The sequence below is a fragment of the Heptranchias perlo genome, chromosome 8, assembly GCF_035084215.1.
Source record: "Heptranchias perlo isolate sHepPer1 chromosome 8, sHepPer1.hap1, whole genome shotgun sequence".
Classification (NCBI taxonomy): Eukaryota; Metazoa; Chordata; class Chondrichthyes; order Hexanchiformes; family Hexanchidae; genus Heptranchias; species Heptranchias perlo.
Genome location: NC_090332.1, coordinates 35,123,554 through 35,143,433, shown reverse-complemented (window position 1 = coordinate 35,143,433; position 19,880 = coordinate 35,123,554). Strand labels below are relative to the sequence as shown.

Sequence of the window (19,880 nt, the reverse complement as noted above, 5' to 3'; positions counted from 1 at the left end):
AATCAGATAGCAACATGTGTGCAGTCAATGACACCCTGGATGTGAGGGAAGCCAGCAACTGAGCTCTCTACTGTTGACTTTTGAGGTCAATGGGGAAGGGGGTGCCGGTTAACTCTGACAAAAAGGATATTGATGACATGCTTAATGTAGCTGTGTGCTGCAGACTGGGAGATGCAGGCTGGAAGGAACCAGGGCCAAAGAAGTTAAGGATGACTGACTTTGAGAGCCACTGGCAAAGCATGGCCCCCTGGTCGAGCAGGCAGTAGGTTCCGTTGTAGGAGGATTCAGAGATCTGCAATAGCCTGCCTGGAGAAGTGCAGCCTCCTGATGTACTGGTCTTCAGATAGATCAAAGAAAGTGGCTCTTGCCCTGTACACCCTGTGTGGTGGGTATGGCTTCCTACAAACAGCCCCCCTTGTCCAGCTGCTGCTCATGCTGGTTGCTAAGGCTGCTGCTGCTGCTCTTCCTCCAACTGTCCTTACATCGAAAAGAAACTGGCAATAACAGTATCCTTGATAATCAGATAGATCTTACTGCAGGTAAGTAAGGCAAAGAAAGTGACCTGAAAACTGGAAACTCTCCTGATAATCCGAACACTTACTCACTTACTCACCAATAAGCAGCTCACCGATGCTCAGTTTGGGTTCTGCCAGGACCACTCAGTTCCAGAGCTCATTACAGCCTTGGTCCAATCATGGACAAAAGAGCTGAATTTCAGAGGTGAGGTGAGAGTGACTGCCCTTGGCATCAAGGCAGCATTTAACTGAATGTGGCACCAAGGAGCCCTAGTAAAATTGAAGTCAATGGGAATCAGGGGGAAAGCTCTCCAGTGGCTGGAGTCATACCTAGCACAAATGAAGTAGTGGTTGTTGGTGGCCAATCCTCTCAGCCCCAGGACATTGCTGCAGGAGTTCCTCAGGGCAGTGTCCTAGGCCCAACCATCTTCAGCTGCTTCATCAATGACCTTCCCTCCATCATGAGGTCAGAAATGGGGATGTTCGCTGATGATTGCACAGTGTTCAGTTCCATTCGCAACCCCTCAGATAATGAAGCAGTCCGTGCCCGCATGCAGCAAGACCTAGACAACATCCAAGGCTTGGGCTGATAAGTGGCAAGTAACATTCACGCCAGACAAGTGCCAGGCAATGACCATCTCCAACAAGAGAGAGTCTAACCACCTCCCCTTGACATTCAACGGCATTACCATCGCTGAATCCCCCACCATCAACATCCTGGGGGTCACCATTGACCAGAAACTTAACTGGACCAGCCATATAAATACTGTGGCTACAAGAGCAAATCAGAGGCTGGGAATTCTGCGGCGAGTGACTCACCTCCTAACTCCACAAAGCCTTTCCACCATCTACAAGGCACAAGTCAGGAGTGTGATGGAATACTCTCCACTTACTTGGATGAGTGCAGCTCTAACAACACTCAAGAAGCTTGACACCATCCAGGACAAAGCAGCCCACTTGATTGGCACTCCATCCATCACCCTAAACATTCACTCCCTTCACCACCAGCGCACTGTGGCTGCAGTGTGTACCATCCATAGGATGCACTGCAGCAACTCGCCAAGGCTTCTTCGACAGCACCTCCCAAACCCGCGACCTCTACCACCTAGAAGGACATGGGCAGCAGGCACAAGGGAACAACACCACCTGCACGTTCCCCTCCAAGTCACACACTGTCCCGACTTGGAAATATATCGCCGTTCCTTCATCGTCACTGGGTCAAAGTCCTGGAACTCCCTTCCTAACGGCACTGTGGGAGAACCTTCACCACACAGACTGCAGCTGTTCAAGAAGGCGGCTCACCACCACCTTCTCAAGGGCATTAGGGATGGGCAATAAATGCTGGCCTTGCCAGCGACGTCCATATCCCATGAACGAATAAAAAAAACAGCACAATGGCACACAGATCCTATGATCCAATTTTCTGCAGCTGAGTGCCCCTTTAAATATTGCTTCAATGGCTCTGAGAGACCAATCCTGCTAGATTTTACTGGCGAATTGGGCATTGGGCGGGACGTTAGCCCTGCTCTCCTAAGAGGTCCCCCCATGCCCCCCGCCCTCCCCCCCCCCCCCCCAGAGTTTGTTCTTCCAAAAATGTGGCAGTTTGAACTGCTGCAAAATGAAAGTATCATGGGTGCTTGCCCCGAATAATGGCTATTGACGAACACAATGATATTTCTGTGGCCAGATACCACCTTGACATTAATTGAGTGCAAACCTTTCTATTCATGTCAGCCTTAGGGTTAATACAAGGACCTCTGATGCCCACATGCAATGTCATGTACTCAAGATGACCCTGCCACCCACTAAATGCTCTGCACCCTGTCCAGCTGATGCCTCCTTTCCACAGAGAAAATTATGACGGTATTGCCCCTTGCAAGCATAGCATCTGTCAGTTGCTTGGTGTGTACACTGCAAACTGTTTAATGTAGCAGATGTCTCCTGGGATGACCATTCCCGATTTTCCTTTCCATTGAAGTCAATGGAAGGGAAATTCGGGGTGGGGTCTAAATTAGGCAGCCAATTTGATATCACCCATTTTGCAGTCTCGCCCAAAGTTAAGATTACCCAAAGGATCCTTATTTTATCTTTGAAGCAAAGACAGGTCTCTAACATGTCCAGGTACATGTGGAGGGAATAATAATCATGGGCCCTGAAGTAGTGACAGACAAACTACCTCAGGTGTTGTTGCATCTGCAATGCACTTGGAACCCCCAGAGAAATTCCCAACCGTACCATTTTGCATGGTGCAATTTAGATGCAATTTAGCAGCAAGAAAAAATAACAAAAGAAAGTATTAGAAGGGGGGAAAAAAATGCAAAAATCAAAGATTTTCCAGTAAAACCATCAAACACATGACTCAAAATGTAATTAAAAACACAAACAACAAAAAGGTTCTTACCAGCAACTGAAAATGTCATCTCCCTTTAAGAAGCCTGATTCAGCAAGCCAAGACTCAGGACTTCCAGTCATCAATTTCATAAGGGCAGGGTGCATTCAGCGGTTGGCTCCTCATTCAAAAATTCAATGCAGGGTCTGATTTGATAATCTTAGACACTTAAATGAGACAAAATATAGTGCAAAGCAATTCAGGTGAGCTAAATCACACACTCAATTTTCTAGCCTACGCCTATTCTATTGTGTTAGACTGAGGGAAAATTCCAGTAAACCAACAATTTTCAAAGAAATTTTAAAGAGGTTCTATGCATGGAAATGTTACTTGTGATTATTTACCTTCCTTCAGTCAGTTAAACAAGTTAGAGAGAATCCGTGGCAGTGCAAGTTGTATCTGACCCAATAGAACCAGATCTGATACTCTCTTATTTTTATATAGTTACCAATGTTTCTTTTATGCACAAAAGGAGGTTTTGAACTAGATGGAAAGGTATTTTTTTTTATTCGTTCATGGGATGTGGACGTCACTGGCGAGGCCAGCATTTATTGCCCATCCCTAATTGCCCTTGAGAAGGTGGTGGTGAGCAGCCCTCTTGAACCGCTGCAGTCCATGTGGTGAAGGTTCTCCCACAGTGCTGTTAAGAAGGGAGTTCCAGGATTTTGACCCAGCGATGATAAAGGAACGGCGATATATTTCCAAGTCGGGATGGTGTGTGACTTGGAGGGGAACGTGCAGATGGTGTTGTTCCCATGTGCCTGCTGCTCTTGTCCCTCTAGGTGGTAGAGGTCGCAGGTTTGGGAGGTGCTGATGAAGAAGCCTTGGTGAGTTGCTGCAGTGCATCCTGTGCATTTTTTTTTGATTCGTTCATGGGATGTGGGCGTCACTGGCGAGGCCAGCATTTATTGCCCATCCCTAATGCCCTTGAGAAGGTGGTGGTGAGCCGCCTTCTTGAACCGCTGCAGTCCGTGTGGTGAAGGTTCTCCCACAGTGCTGTTAGGAGGGAAGTTCCACGAATCTCACCCAGCGATGATGAAGGAACGGCGATATATTTCCAAGTCGGGATGGTGTGTGACTTGGAGGGGAACATGCAGGTGGTGTTGTTCCCATGTACCTGCTGCTCTTGTCCTTCGAGGTGGTAGAGGTCGCAGGTTTGGGAGGTGCTGATGAAGAAGCCTTGGTGAGTTGCTGCAGTGCATCCTGTGCATTTTTTTTTGATTCGTTCATGGGATGTGGGCGTCACTGGCGAGGCCAGCATTTATTGCCCATCCCTAATGCCCTTGAGAAGGTGGTGGTGAGCCGCCTTCTTGAACCGCTGCAGTCCGTGTGGTGAAGGTTCTCCCACAGTGCTGTTAGGAGGGAAGTTCCACGAATCTCACCCAGCGATGATGAAGGAACGGCAATATATTTCCAAGTCGGGATGGTGTGTGACTTGGAGGGGAACATGCAGGTGGTGTTGTTCCCATGTACCTGCTGCTCTTGTCCTTCGAGGTGGTAGGGGTCGCGGGTTTGGGAGGTGCTGTCGAAGAAGCCTTGGCGAGTTGCTGCAGTGCATCCTGTGGATGGTATACACTGCAGCCACTGTGCGCCGGTGGTGAAGGGAGTGAATATTTAGGGTGGCGGATGGGGTGCCAATCAAGCGGGCTGCTTTGTCCTGGATAGTGTCGAGCTTCTTGAGTGTTGTTGGAGCTGCACTCATCCAGGCCTTGTAGATGGTGGAAAGGCTTTGGGGAGTCAGGAGGTGAGTCACTCGCCGCAGAATACCCAACCTCTGACCTGCTCTTGTAGCCACAGTATTTATATCGCTGGTCCAGTTAAGTTTCCGGTCAATAGCGACCCCCAGGATGTTGATGGTGGGGGATTCGGCGATGGTAAGGCCGTTGAATGTCAAGGGGAGGTGGTTAGATTCTCTTTTGTTGGAGATGGTCATTGCCTGGCACTTGTCTGGCGCGAATGTTACTTGCCACTTATAAGCCCAAGCCTGGATGTTGTCCAGGTCTTGCTGCATGCGGGCTCGGACTGCTTCATTATCTGTGAGGTTGCAAATGGAACTGAACACTGTGCAATCATCAGCAAACATCCCCATTTCTGACCTTATGATGGAGGGAAGGTCATTGATGAAGCAGCTGAAGATGGTTGGGCCTAGGACACTGCCCTGAGGAACTCCTGCAGCAATGCTCTGGGGCTGAGATGATTGGCCTCCAACAACCACTACCATCTTCCTTTGTGCTAGGTATGACTCCAGCCACTGGAGAGCTTTCCCCCTGATTCCCATTGACTTCAATTTTACTCAGGCTCCTTGGTGCCACACTTGGTCAAATGCTGCCTTGATGTCAAGGGCTGTCGCTCTCACCTCACCTCTGAAATTCAGCTCTTTTGTCCATTTTTGGACCAAGGCTGCAATGAGGTCTGGAGACGAGTAGTCCTGGCAGAACCCAAACTGAGCATCGGTGAGCAGGTTATTGGTAAGTAAGTGTCGCTTGATAGCACTATCGATGACTCCTTCCATCACTTTGCTGATGATTGAGAGTAGACTGATGGGGCGGTAATTGGCCGGATTCGATTTGTCCTGCTTTTTGTGGACAGGATATACCAGGGCAATTTTCCACATTGTCGGTTAGATGCCAGTGTTGTAGCTGTACTGGAACAGCTTGGCTAGAGGCGCAGCTAGTTCTTGAGCACAACTCTTCAGTACTACAGCTGGTACATTGTCGGGACCCATAGCCTTTGCTGTATCCAGTGCACTCAGCCATTTCTTGATATCACGTGGAGTGAATCGAATTGGCTGAAGACTGACTTCTGTGATGGTGGAGATATCGGGAGGAGGCCGGTATAATGTTTTGTTTTTTAAAAAATTAATTGAAACCTTTTAGAGCGATCTGTTTTTTTTCCCTGTGGAACTGAACAAACAGAACATGATGATTAACAGTGAATAAATTTTTTTTGTAATTCAGCAAAAATATATGATTACTGATTTGAGTGTTCAGAAATGAATACATATGGGTATGGGGGATATCAACAACTTCCCAATAGGCGCAAGTCCTGGACACCTATGCTTCGGCCTTTACCAATATGCAAGGTAGCAACTTTTGGCGTGGAATTTGAATGCATATGCCTCCCGCCATACTGGATGCGTAGGCGGCCATTTACACCAGTAAAACAGGTGTGGCAGCAATGAATTTCTAGGCCATAGTGTTCATTTATCTGCATTACCCAGTCTTGTTCAGTGTTTCATGCTGTTGTCTGTTAAAATAAACCTCCTCAGATAATATTGGTTCCCATATCATATATGGTGACAAAACAGCCTTCATGGCTGCACAAATGATTCACCCAAATCCTAGTTCATGACTGATGCCTCTTAAAATATCAAAACAATTGGGGTAGATTTTGACTTTATGTGATAGTGTAAAATGAGTGATAGCAAATCGGCAGCCTGTTTTACATCTCTCCCAATTTTCATTTCCATTGGCAGTCCATGTTAGCATTTACCAATCATGCAAAATCACATTCTAATCACGTTTAACCATCATGTTCCCATATCCCTTCAACTCCTTTTTCTTAATCCACCTCTCCAATCCAAACCTGGGATGTTCACATAGTTTCTGCCTCAGCCACTAGCCCTGAGAATAAATTCCACACCCTCACTACTCTCTGTGTAAAAACATTTCTCCTGCTCTCTGTTCCAAATCTCTTACATTTAATCTTCTATCTATAGTGCCTTGTTTTTGACCCTTCAACTACTGAAACAGTCTGCTTCTATCTACCACGTCCGATCCTTTTATAATTTTAAAGACTTTCATCATATTGCCTCAGCATCTGCGTTGTTCTAACAAAAAAAGCCCCACTTTTGCCAAGTCTTTGTATTTCTATTTCTTCATACCAGGCAGCATCCTAGTGAATTTGTGTTGTACTCTCCCTTAAGCCTCAATGTCCATCCTGTAGTATGACGCCCAATACCGCACACAGTATTCTAACTGAGGTCTTATTAATGAATCATGAATTCCTATAATTTTAGAGATGACAGAATTTCCATGTCTAGGAGAATCTATCAGACAGGTTTGTGGCTAGGCATTTCTTTGACATGGGGGGGTGGGGGGAAGGTGCTATGAAAACCTAATTCAAAATGGGTTTTAACTTCCATGATACTGCCAATAGGTTTACAAAAGATTGATTTGAGTCCTTCAGATTTAACAGCCTTTAATGTCTTTAAAGTTCTGAGCTTTGATTGATTGAAGGGCTGATTTTGGAGTTGATTTTAAGCAATCAGGGACCAATTTTGGATGATGTGAGCCCCGTCTCCAAAATGTAGAGTAGAAACCTATTGGCACTGGAAAACGAGTGCATTTAGACTACAGCTACCAGCCTGACACCAATAGCTGTAATTTGGATTCCATTCAGGCGGTACTCAATTTACACTGCCTGACTCAAACGGCATTTCTGCTGCCCAAGAGAAAACTCTCCGCTCATATATCCAGGGCATGATAATTGATTTGCGGAGAGAAAAGCAGCTGCTGGTGAAGCTTTGCTTCTCCAACTGGTAGAACCACCATATCATGGGGTATGGTACAAGTCCAAGCTCTGGTCAGGAGGATAATAATGATCCACTCATACCTTTATGGTTACTTGTGCTGCCAGCCATGCCACTTGTGAGAAGTTCATGGTAGCTGCTGTCCGCTAGCAAAGGCTCTAATCCACACTTATCAGTTGTCCAACGCCAACGGGTGACTATTCTCCTTGGGGAAGGGGAGATAGATGGTTTCAAAATGCTAAGATGCCTGGCAATGGAAGTTTAGGACCAAGTCTACCCTCTGTGACAGGCTGTATAATCTAATACCTGAATCAGCCAGGTCTGCAGTGTTGTAGGACATTGTTAATGATTGACCAGCTAGTCTGACTCACTAATAGAACCTGAAAGGATAGGCCTGTCACTGGTGACTGGGATTCTTCGCACTTGGCCACAAACAACCAAGCATCAAATACCCTCACAAGTAGGGTTGTCCTAGTTAGGCAAGCAAGATGTTGATAGTACACTGTAATGGTAAGCTATGTGGTTGGAGAAAGTTGAACTCCAGCAGTGTCCCTGTGCACCCTTTGGGTACTTAAGCCATGGCACTGCCAACCTGCACCTAAGCTCCGTGGACATTGGTAAGTGGGTTGTGCCCTTATGGGGAAAGAATGTATATTCCATATTGGGCCAGCAGAAATTCTACAGGTGTTGAATCCAAGTAGCTTGATTGGAGACTCTTGAACACAGTGATGGGTTTCCACCTGTGTCAGAGATCCAGCTGATCAAAAAATGCTCTGAATATACTCATCTGCATGAATACAGAGAATCTCTCCCAGAAGAGTAAATTTGAAATGTTTAGGGAAATTGCAGGCAGCAGTGCATGCATTATCCAAAAAAATTAATTAACTGCAAGTAAGTTTAAAAAGTGTCTAAATTGTTCCTTGGAAGGGAAACAATGTAAGATTACTTCTTCCGGGGATCCTCACTCTGCTTTACTCCAGAGTCACGTCAGTCACTGACTCCAGATTTACACCATAACTTTGGCACTAGTGCAAAACTTCATACCAACACTAAACTTGTAGGGAAAACGTATCCTTAATCTTTAAACTTCAAAAAATGTAAAACGCATAGAATACTTAAAATAGAGAATGTTATTTAGAAATAAAGTAAATGAAAAGTTAAAATAATAAAGAGAGAATAAGAAAAAGAGAAAGCAAAAATAAAGTTAGCATGTAAGGTGAGATACATAAAACTTTTTTGGCTGGGATTTTCCACATTGATGTTCAGCAGCCCTGAATTTTTCATCCATTCAAATGAATGGGCAGAAAATCATGGGCTGCATGCAAAAAAGTTGAAAAACCTGGAGGGATTTTATTTTTTCTAATTATTATTGCAGTTTACAATTAATATTTCTGAAAGTTACTCCTAACATCTGAGTACAATTATTACTGTAATATTAGGGTCTGTTTCAAAGTAACAGTACATGAGCTGTATAAAAACAATTGCTGCCCAGGGAGCTTGGAATGCCCTGGAGCTGCCAATGGTCTAAGAGTTAGTAGTGTCTAATCTTGATGCACAGAAAGTAATGCAAATAGTGACCTGGCATTTTTAGACTGTCCTGTTCTATAATTATTGCATTAAATTGTGATTTTTTTTAAAAATAAAAATGTTGAACTCCTTAAATAGTTTTAATAAGCAAAGTTAACCCATTGTATTAGATGTGACTTACCAAGAGTAACAACCAAATTACATTTAATGCCCCAGAAATGATTTTCTGTACCTCCCTCTCCTCTTTTAAGGCCTTCTTAAAACTCACATCTTTGTCTAAGCTTTTGGTCAACCCTCCTAAAAGCTCTATTTTGTCTGATTGCTCCTCTGTGAAGCGCTTTGGGACAAATTTCTGCGTTAACGGCGCTACATAAATTCAATTTCTTGTTACTAACTACAAAAATGGACAAACAGGACCACACACAAATTCATTTCGGCCAAAGTTCCTTAATACCAACGGGAAAGCCTGAGGTGTATTTTCAATAGAATCCTACTTGGTGCTGAATCCACTACATTATCAGATTTATTCTAATTACCTTGCTAGACAGTGTCTGTAGAATTTGTTGTATACTGCCATTGGACTAGTAATTTCGTTCATATTGCCAAATGTATGTATGGACTTATTCTATGTTCCACGACCAGACAAATAACGCAGCAAAATGAACTGACGTTCAGTCCAAATTTCTGCCTTTACATTTTTGATTTAAAAAAAGGTTATTTTACGGAATACGAGAATTGCATTTTGGATTTTAACTTCCATAGTTTAACTGCTAATAGCTGAATATTATGTAACTTGCGACCAATGCTGAAATTTAACACTTTCCTTTCACTCAAGAGCACAAGCACTTTTCAGTCTGTCATCAGATCATAAACGCCACACAGCGCTCTCGTTATAACAACGCCAAGCTATAAGGTCATATATTATTCAGACTGTACTATTCCATTTCTTTTTCAGTAGACTAGTCTGTTTATTGAATGAAGCGTCCACGGCAGCATCCCCCAGCACCCAGAGATATGATATGTGGTTGCTTTAATAACCTTGACATGTGCTGCTGCGGATCCTAATTTACAGACCGATGAGCACTTCATACTACACACGTACGCGGTTAGGCTGTTCTCTGTCTCTCTCAAGATGCAAATACAACAAGCGTCTTAGACAAACACCTTTCCGAATAACCGTGCACATGAATGCATTTACTGATGACAGGAAGGTGTCTCCGTCCTGTATTCGTACTGTTTTTATCCTCTGGGAATATTAAACAAATCAAATATCTCCACCTCCCAAAATAAATGTCAAATAGATTAGATAATAAAACATAAATCTGGGAATATGGCAAACCTTTGTTTACGTTTAGTTCAATGTTTAATGAAGATTGTGTCAGAGCGAGCAAGGTGCCTCTTTATAATTGAGTTTCGATTATTTTGCAGTTGACTTACCAGTGGAAAAAAAATTCTCAGGATAACATAATTTTACCTGAAGAACATCCGAACATGGTGATCTGCTTTAAAGTTGCAGACTTTGTTTCGTTGCAGAGTTTTTAGTCAATTTCTCATTAATCTCTCATTCTCTGGGTGCTGGGGAATGCTGCCGTGGACGCTTCATTCAATAAACAGATGAGTCTACTGAAAAAGACATGTACAGTCTGAATAATACATGACCTTATACCCTGGCATGCTTATAACGAGAGCGCTGTGTGGCGTTTATGATCTGATGGTCGGTTCAAAAGTATAACTGTCACCAAATAGATTACTGTCAGAAAATGTGAAGAACGGGATAATCTCAGAAATTCGAGACAGCTAAACATGTATTTCTGATTTTTTTTTAGAAATGTTAGCCCAATTATACACATACTGACAAACTTTCAAGGTGTTGCTCCAAAGTAATTAGTAAGGCAATTTCATCGCCAGGGTCGTTGGCGATTTAGGATGGTGCGCTTAAAATCACACAATTTACTATTCAACACATAGAGATTTGAATGAGTTCCGTTTTAGCAGGTTGTGGCCAGTATTTCCGTAATAGTATAATCAAACAAAAGTTTAATTGATCGGAACATCAAAACGAATGAATCAAAGTCCAAGTGACAGTGATAATGCCTTTAGCAGAATGAAAAGCTCAGCGCAGTGAAATTTTTTCAATAAAACCTCCGAACAATCCTTGAATTGCATTGATATATAAATCTTTTCATTCAAAATAAAGAACTGCCTTTATTACCCGTTTTCTCAAATTGTTTTATAATATATATATAAGCTGATGGAAGTTAGCAATAACATCCTAGTATTGATTTGTTTACTGTGTACCCATTATTGTAGTATACGCGTTGCCTTTTTGCCCTGTTAAAGGTTATGCCAGGGTAACGTTTATTCTAAGTGGGCAACAAGAATTCACGCTACATTTTTTTTGGGGGGGTGGAATCTGAGAATTTAAAAATCTAATGGGAGCTTGCACCTGTCTGAGTTAAGTTTATAAACAACCCGAACACGGGGTTCTATTGGCTATCTCTTAATTTTATTCTGTGTGTAAAGTTAAACACTGTGGAGGTTTATTAGAATTTTCCTTTAAGGTTACAACAGAGCAAAATATATGCGCTGATCTCAGTGCTGTCCTATTGAGAACCATAAGATCCGTTCATTTCTGCATATTATACACATTTCTGAAAAGAATATGAAATAGAAGCTAACAGATAATTTGCAGAATTTTACAAAAAGGAACATTTACGCCATAACAATAATTTAAGCTAGAAAATGAAATAAAAATCGACCCTATTTCAAAATAACTGGAATGTATCAGCTAATAATGAATATCCAGAATAGCCAAACGAGAATCATTCATTACAATTGCAGTTTACTCCACAGAATGCGTAGCCAGTATCCTCTGGGAATACCTCCAGGAATCAAATTCTGTTTCATTTCTGTGGCTGTGCATATGAGATAGATTTTATTTTATATACCGTTCTCCCGGTTTAATAGTTATTAAAATGTGCGATTTTATGTGTGTAAAATGATTTCAGGAAAATTAATGTGACTGAATAACTGCTCCAACCGCAGGAGGATGGGAAACGACAGTCCAGAGTCCCACCGTCGACAATAATCGACTTCATGCACGTAGACAGGAAAGTGAAGTAAACATATAGACGGTAGTTATTATTAAACAAGGGAAGAGTAATTATTCTTTGATCTACAGACGAATAATTGAAGAATGAATAACCTTTGCCCCATCGTCTGGCCATTGGTTCAAATGGAAGTTATCAAGATATCAGTTCAATAGTCCGGGTAAACGGAAATCTTGGCGGGATTAAACCTTTGTAAAACGTTTAGAATAAATAAGTCAGTAAAAGTTATGGAAACTTAGCACCTAAGGCAGCAATCTTGCCAGTACGCAGCATCGTTCTGGTCTGCACAGTATCGTAATTCTTTCCCTTTCTCTCTCTCTCTCTTAGTAGATTAGCCCAGTCCCTTTTTCTCGGTGATAGTGAATAGTGGGGGCGCTATCGTTTTGAGAGGGGGGTCTATTTTGTCGACTGTGTAATGGTTGCTAGGAAATCCCTGAGTTACAGTGAACTTCAGTCAAAGCAGGTGACCTTATTTTGCAAAGAGACTGGCGTTTAAATGTAGTCACTGTCTAGCGAGAACTTTTACAGATTTTAAAAACAATTTAAATTTTTAACAGCAAGGCTATTAATGATATATACGAGGCCGTTCGATACGTTCAATTTGTTTACGAGATTTAATAAAGTAGTCGATGGGAGAGCGGCAGATTCAAACCATGAACATTTAATAGCTCTTTAGACATCAACTTAAGGCAGTGTGTATAAAAATTAATTTTTGCCTGTTTTTATTCCCTCTGGGAAATCGAGTACTGTCAACATTCTTGTACAAATGTTGAATGACCCCTAACATGAGCAGTTGTATAAAGTTTGTTTTCGTTGTGGTGAGGAAATCCAACCAAAAGCGGGCCAAACGAAAGTTACTTTCACTTGATGTAATCAGTAACTTTTTTTTAACATTAAAAAGAAATTACCAGATTCTCAATTATGCTGATCTGTTTATTTAATGGACTAAATGGCCGTGGATTTTACCGCCGGCTATTAGAAGATTGTAAAGTGAAATTCAAGCTGCAGCTGCAAAGCGGAAAGCTGCATTTCTCGAGAGGATCTCCCTCTTTCCGGAAAGCAGGAAAGACCACACTGTTCACGACAGAAGAGGGAAAACCTACCAGTCTTCGGGGGACCTCAATCAAAGATATTATTTTCCCACAGCCTGGATAGACAGCCTTTTTTTTACTGTAGTTTTAATGTCGAATAAATCATATTTTAATTTACGTCCTGTAATTCGGATCGATTGAAATAACATATAGAGCCTTTAAATGATCATTTCGCCTGAAAGTTGGTCGCTGTGAATTCTGCACCCCACTCCCTCTGCACCCCCCTCCCCAAAAAAAAGCCACGTTGCTGCTGTATCGGGGTGGCACCAAACAGTTGCATTCATTTCCTAACCCATCTATTAAGAACACAAGTCAAGGAGATGTTTTATGGTTTCCTTGTTAGAAAATAAAATGACGTGGCTGACAGACAATGATTGATTTAACAGACTGCTTTCAGCCCTTAATAAATTAAATTCCATACTATCTTCTGTATCATCCGCTTATTTCAGACAACAGATGATTTATTGACTAAAGCTAGTTTTGCAATTTATCCTATCGAACTGAATAGGGCAACGAAGCTAATTTGTCCCAGGTTCCGAAACGAATAGTTTATTGTATCATCAAGTTAGAATAAACCATTATTTAGAACAGTAAGGCTACGTATTTGCATATTGTACTTTGTGTTTGTGTGTACACGCGCGTGCCCGAGAGAGAGCGCGCACTGCTATGGAGGAAGCATTTACGCAAATAAAAATTATATTAAATTGGTGAGTACCGGGACATCCAACGCAATGCTAACCCTAAAATAATACTCACAACTTCGAAAATAATTACAATCGTGCAAGTAGGTCATTTAACAGAAACTAGCATGTAAGTGACTGTTAGATTATCACAAGCGACTCATTTTTACAGATAATTGCAATACTGCAAATTATAGCTTTGTACTTTTTAGAAGTCATCTCAATATGTTATTTCTGAACTTTTTAATCTAGTTTACTAGGTGAATTCTGCAGTTGTCAGTTTCCCTGCAATTATACATGTAACAAATCACTTTGCAACCAATGAATATAAAAGAGCAGCTTTAATTATTTATTCACACCATGTTTTTTATTTAAACGATCGAGGATAAATGTATGCATTGTCATTTTAACCACGTCAAGTTTATCACAATATTGTTATATTATTTATATAACGGCTAAATACATTTAGCTTCTCACACATTCCGCGTGCGTTTCATATTTATTAGGCTTTCGTGCTAATTTGATTTTTATGGATTTGTACGCTTTGCTCAGAATTCGGATAGTACAGGTTAGCAGTAATAAAGGGTTTTAAATGAATCTGCCTTTTGGAAAGGCATTAGTAATTGCAAGCATGGTATACATTACAATCGTCGTTTTATTGTACGGCAGCCACTAAATTGATTTTAAAAGTGTGCTCTCTTTTTGTAAGCTACTATTAAATGGTTAGTTGATTCCCTGCAGGCAACGCTGCCTCTGCCAAGAGTTATTGGATCAGAATAAATACAGTCTGTGTTTGAATTATGATCCACACAGATGACTTTTCAAGGATTCCCAAAACTGTGGTTTGTAAATGAAGATTGCAGTTATTCTAGGCCCGATCCTTCCATTTCAGTAATGGAAAATGTCAGGCAGAAATTATCTATCCATTATCCACGGTGGATATGTGTATAAACGGTAGTATGGTGAGACTATTCACACAGTGTGCGTTTTTGCCTGTCATTGTTACTTTTATGTTGCTGTAACTAATATCTTAGTGGATCACCCTTATTAAAGTTTCATTCAAAAATCAGGTGGGCACGTGAATTTATCTAATTAAAAAGATAAATTCACATTCTACACAATAATCGCTGTGCTTTTAATCATTCCAGCTATTAAAACATATTTGTTGGGTTCTGTTGAAATTCTGAAACCTGTACAACATTAGTTGTGATAGTGCAATGGTGAATTTCCCTTTTACCGCTGAATCCATTATGCACGGACTTTAATTTACTCTGTTATGAAATACTCTATGGGGAGAAAAAAAGTTATTTATCATAAGAAAGTTTTCACCCAGCCAAAACATTCTCCATTGAGTTGCTTTAATGCCTGAGGAAGCATTCGATGAACTAAGCGTTACACGAACCTATGCATCATTTGGACAGTATAACGATGTCACCTTGTCGGGTCGCGGCTCTTTACAGAACCCATTTGCTGAATATCAGAGTCATATCCAGCTGATGAATTACAGCACGAACCTCTCTGGCTCAACATCTTCTTTCATAGGCATTCTAATTTAATCCCTTTTAGCCGTTTATGCAAAGAATGTTAGCGGTTGAGATGTAATGCCTTTAAGTACTGTACTGCAGAGCTAGTGAAATTTATAGTCTGTGTATATATTCTGGCTCCAGATATCAGCAGTATAATGGATGGCTGTATTTCATGAATCCAAGTATATCTTCCAGGCTGCTAGGAATCAAAAGTCATTCCATTTATGGTGCACTAATGTCTCTTAGTTAATCCACAAGACAGGCAATAAAATTTAGTAGTAAATGTGCTGTTTGATAACAAAGAACTTTTATTGATTACAGAAACGTTCTAAAATAAATAAACCACCTTTTTATTATTATATCTGCGGGCAAACTTTACAGCAGTGATTAAGGCAGCAAAAGAGACAGTAAAATCTGTGTAAATAAACTACGAACCTGTTTTAAAGCAAATGTACGAATGGATGTAAAGCAGAGAAAACACAGAAAGATATGCTTTGTAGAATTAAATAAATTCATTATTGACACAACGAACCTAACGATTTAAATTCCAGATTACATTGTTCATTTTCCCACTTCATCACATAACTTATCTGTTAAAATATTACCGTTTGAATAATAAAGTAAATGCTTATTAACACTTAAATATAATGTGCTTTGGCAGTCTACATAATCCATGTTGAAAAGTTTTTGTTTTTGGAAAAAAAATGTTGAGTTAAAAGTTTCGGTTTTGAATCTTCGGTAGGACATTTCTGACGAAGGATCACACCCGCAAAACTAATCTATCTTTTTCCTTCAGATACTGTGAAACCTGCTGTGCTTTTCCAGCATCTCTACTTTTATTTCGGATTTCCAGCAATGGCGGTTTTTTTAATCTCAGAAAAGTTGAGTCTTTTGCATATTAATATATTTTATGCATATATATAGTATATATATATATATATAGAATAGTAGAACGCTATAGCAAAGGCAGCCATTCGGCCCACCGTGCCTGTGCCGGCTCTTTAAAATAGCAATCCAATTAGTCCTGTTCCCTGCTCTTTCCCCACAGCCCTGCAATTTTTTCCCCTTCAAGTATTTATCCAATTCCCTTTGAAAGTTATTATTGAATCTTCTTCCACCACCCTTTCAGACAGTGCATTCCAGATCATAACAACACGCTGCGTTAAAAAAAAACTCCTCATCTCTTCTCTGGTTCTTTTGCCAATTACCAAATAATATATATAAACTAGGCAAAATGAACATTGTTAATAGCCTCAAATCAATGTCGCTCATTATTTTATGAAACAGAGGGGAATACTGAGAAATCCTTCGCAACAGCTGCTCTATATGATGGGTTCGGGTTGTTATAGTTGTGAGTTATAGTGCAGTCGGATCATAAATTAAATGATGCTGAGATTTTGTAACGCACCACAGTGAAATGACGGAACTACACCCATTGATTGCGCTGGCTACAAAATGGGTTTTGGAAAACACAAAGAAAAATAATGTCAAAATATGTCAATCCCGGGATATGTTTAGATACCGACGTGAATTACTGAAGTATGATGTACCTAAATAGCGGCAATATGTCAGAGAGCAGTATATTTCAGAGCTGCAAATCATGGAGCAGAGATACTTATCAGAAATGTAATTTTTTTTACAGATTTTTAACTCCAGGCTTCCAGGAACAACACCTGCTTTAAAACTGTCTACACACGACTCCCATACCACATGATCACAGTTTCTATGAAGATGCCGATTTTACAATTTGGCAAATTTAATTTTAACTCCTTCTCAGGCAAAACCGAATTCTGGACGATTTATGGGCTAAATGGGTTAACATATTTTCCTGAAAGGGTGGAGGAAGCAAATCGTGACATTTTAAATCGCGAATATCGTTTATTTTCTGCATTACTTTGAAGTTAGAAAGGGTATTCTGTATGTGTTGGCTATGTCACTATATCTACATTTACAGTTAACTCTGTTTCTGTGTATTTTCAATTACTGAACAACATAGCTATAATTGCTTGTTCTTTATGCAATCGCTATTAATTCATAATAAATCCAAATTAACGGCCAATGTGTGAGATTATACTGAAAATCACTGTATTTCCTACAATGAAGGTTACAATTCAATGGGGTATCCGATTAAAATAACGTACTGTTAATAGTCTGCCATTGCATCTATGACAATGAAATTGTATTTTCTTAGCAGCTGTTTTCACTTCTTTAAAAGAAAGCTAAAAACTCTGTCTAATCCCGCCATCTGACCCATAAAACGCTAATTAGTAGACTCGAGTCAATGATGTGCTTTGCATTCGGACCAGCCAGGTGGTCGGACTCACTGTCACCCCGATATGATACTTTCCCGCCCCTTTTAACTGGACCTCACGGAAAGACCTGGAGATCAATAATCAGCTTAATGGAGCTCATTAGGATGATTGCCAGCCACCAGCTTGTGAAATTTCCCAGCTCTTTTGCACCCCGGTGTTCGGAGTTGTTTAGGGAAGAGTCCACTTTCTTCTAGAGCCGAGGGCTGCAGTTTGTTTGTGTCCAGTGCGAGGGCGGACAATACATCAATCAGACAAGAACCTTTCTCCCGCACATCCAAGGGGTTGGGGGCCTTGCAATGACGATTTGTTTATAGCACAATGCCAAGGGAAACTCAGTAAGGTAATTGCATGTTTATGGCTGGATCTGAATACCTTTACATCATCCCAGAACACTGCCAACCACCCTGGTACACAGTGATCTATGTCGGTGCCACCAAAAGGTCAAAAGGCCCCAATTACCTAAAAACGTTTACAATCCATCAAATAATAATGACATCCATTACTTTGTAATACGTTATTAAAACATTTAAGTGATCGACAAGTCATATTCATATTTCCCATATATCATATTCATGCACGCTAATATTGGTTTTGTGTACTTTTTATTTAAAGCACCAATAATTACTATTTAGAAATCGTGCTACACTAAAAATGTTTCAGTTTTAAATGTGCACGAATTTGAGCTAAGAAATGCAGTGCTCTCTCCAAAATAGTATATATTTTGTGTTATTGCAGTACAGCCCAGTTGCTGCCACTCTGTTAACTGGAACGTGTTTTTAAATGGAACCTTATATTACGCACCCTATATAAACTATTTGATGTCATTAATAGGCCTATTTAAAGTTTTTTTCACCTGATAGTCTGGAAGATGTTGAATGTTAGAACTGCAGCATAAATAGACCAGCGAAATTCCATTGTGTCCTTATTGGTGTTTATTTTTACTTTATATTTTTTAGTTGAAACATATTCTTTGTAAGGTGTTGTTTCAAGTGTAAAATTTCACTTAATTTAAAATATATATATATATTTGTCTTCAATGGGACGAGCGATATGAAGTCATGCGCTGTATTTTTTATCTCTGTACGACATTCTAGAATAATTCCATATCAACATTGAAAAAGAACAATATAAAAAAGATGAAAAGTAGTTGTATTGGCTTGGCAGGATATTATACAAGTAACGGTTTTGTAATTAAACACTCGGCAAGAACGTTTTTTTCCCCAGCTCTCTCCAAAATAGTATATATTTTGCATTATTGCAGTACAGCCCAGTTGCTGCCACTCTGTAAACTGGAACGTGTCTTTAAATGGAACCTTGTTCAGACCCGGTTCAATTGCCTGCACATTCATTCTATTGTGCTCATTTTATGGAAATGGTCATATGCACACAACGTTTCCTTCGGCTCTTACCATTCGCTCGGAGGCTCCAGTTGTCTATATTTAATAAAAGTCGCTTTTAGGCACGAGATACTGGTAAAAATTTGAAGGTGCGTTTCAAAGGAATCTTTAATTTTCCTCACAGCCAATCATACTTCAGTTAATAAGTAAAATCCTGGTAACAGATTCGGCTTGCCAAAACATTAGCCGTGGGTTTATTTAATTTTAATAAACTGGTGTTTATTTTAAAAAGTGAATAAAGATTTAGTGTAAACGATCATTAGTTCTGATGAGCGTTGAACAGCAATAATAAGGTCGTTTATTTACTGAGAGAAGCAAAAGTTGACATTATAGATGTAACAATCTGTCTTGGTGGACGCCAGCCAGTCCAGGGGGTTTAACGGGGGCAGTCTACTGTGGAAAGAATTTCTTCTCTTGCTGAATTGACTTGCCCTTGTTCTTATTTTTGTTTCAGGGTGTCAGATGTCGCAGCTTCCAGGTGAAAGCCTTTAGAGCAGATTTTTAATCCTAATGCCCTGTAAGAATACATGTCACCACGCAGGTAACGGTCATAATAGTTGGCAGCCCAACTACAGCACCACTCTTAATGTTTGATTGTCGTGGAACCTTACGACTAGAGAGTTTTTGGGAGGGCAGAGGATTCAATAGGAAGTACAGACAGGTGGGGGGAGGGCGGTGTTGGTAATTTTCTCACTTTGTAAACTCCTTTTCCACAGCAAAAGTATATATATATATTCCACGTGAGGTGATATTACTGCATCCAGACTACAGAAGCACGGAAAGAGAGAAACTGGATGTCTAA

The 19,880-nt window shown here is 40.6% G+C and overlaps 1 long non-coding RNA gene across 1 annotated transcript in view; it reads left to right on the top strand.

The window, feature by feature from the left end:
* LOC137324191 (uncharacterized) overlaps positions 1-17,167 on the top strand; it is a 51,881-nt gene extending 34,714 nt beyond the window's left edge. Inside the window, exon 3 of the long non-coding RNA XR_010963544.1 lies at positions 17,012-17,167. This is a non-coding gene — a long non-coding RNA (uncharacterized lncRNA). The remainder of the gene's footprint in view (positions 1-17,011) is intronic.
* The last annotated feature ends 2,713 nt before the right edge of the window (positions 17,168-19,880 follow it).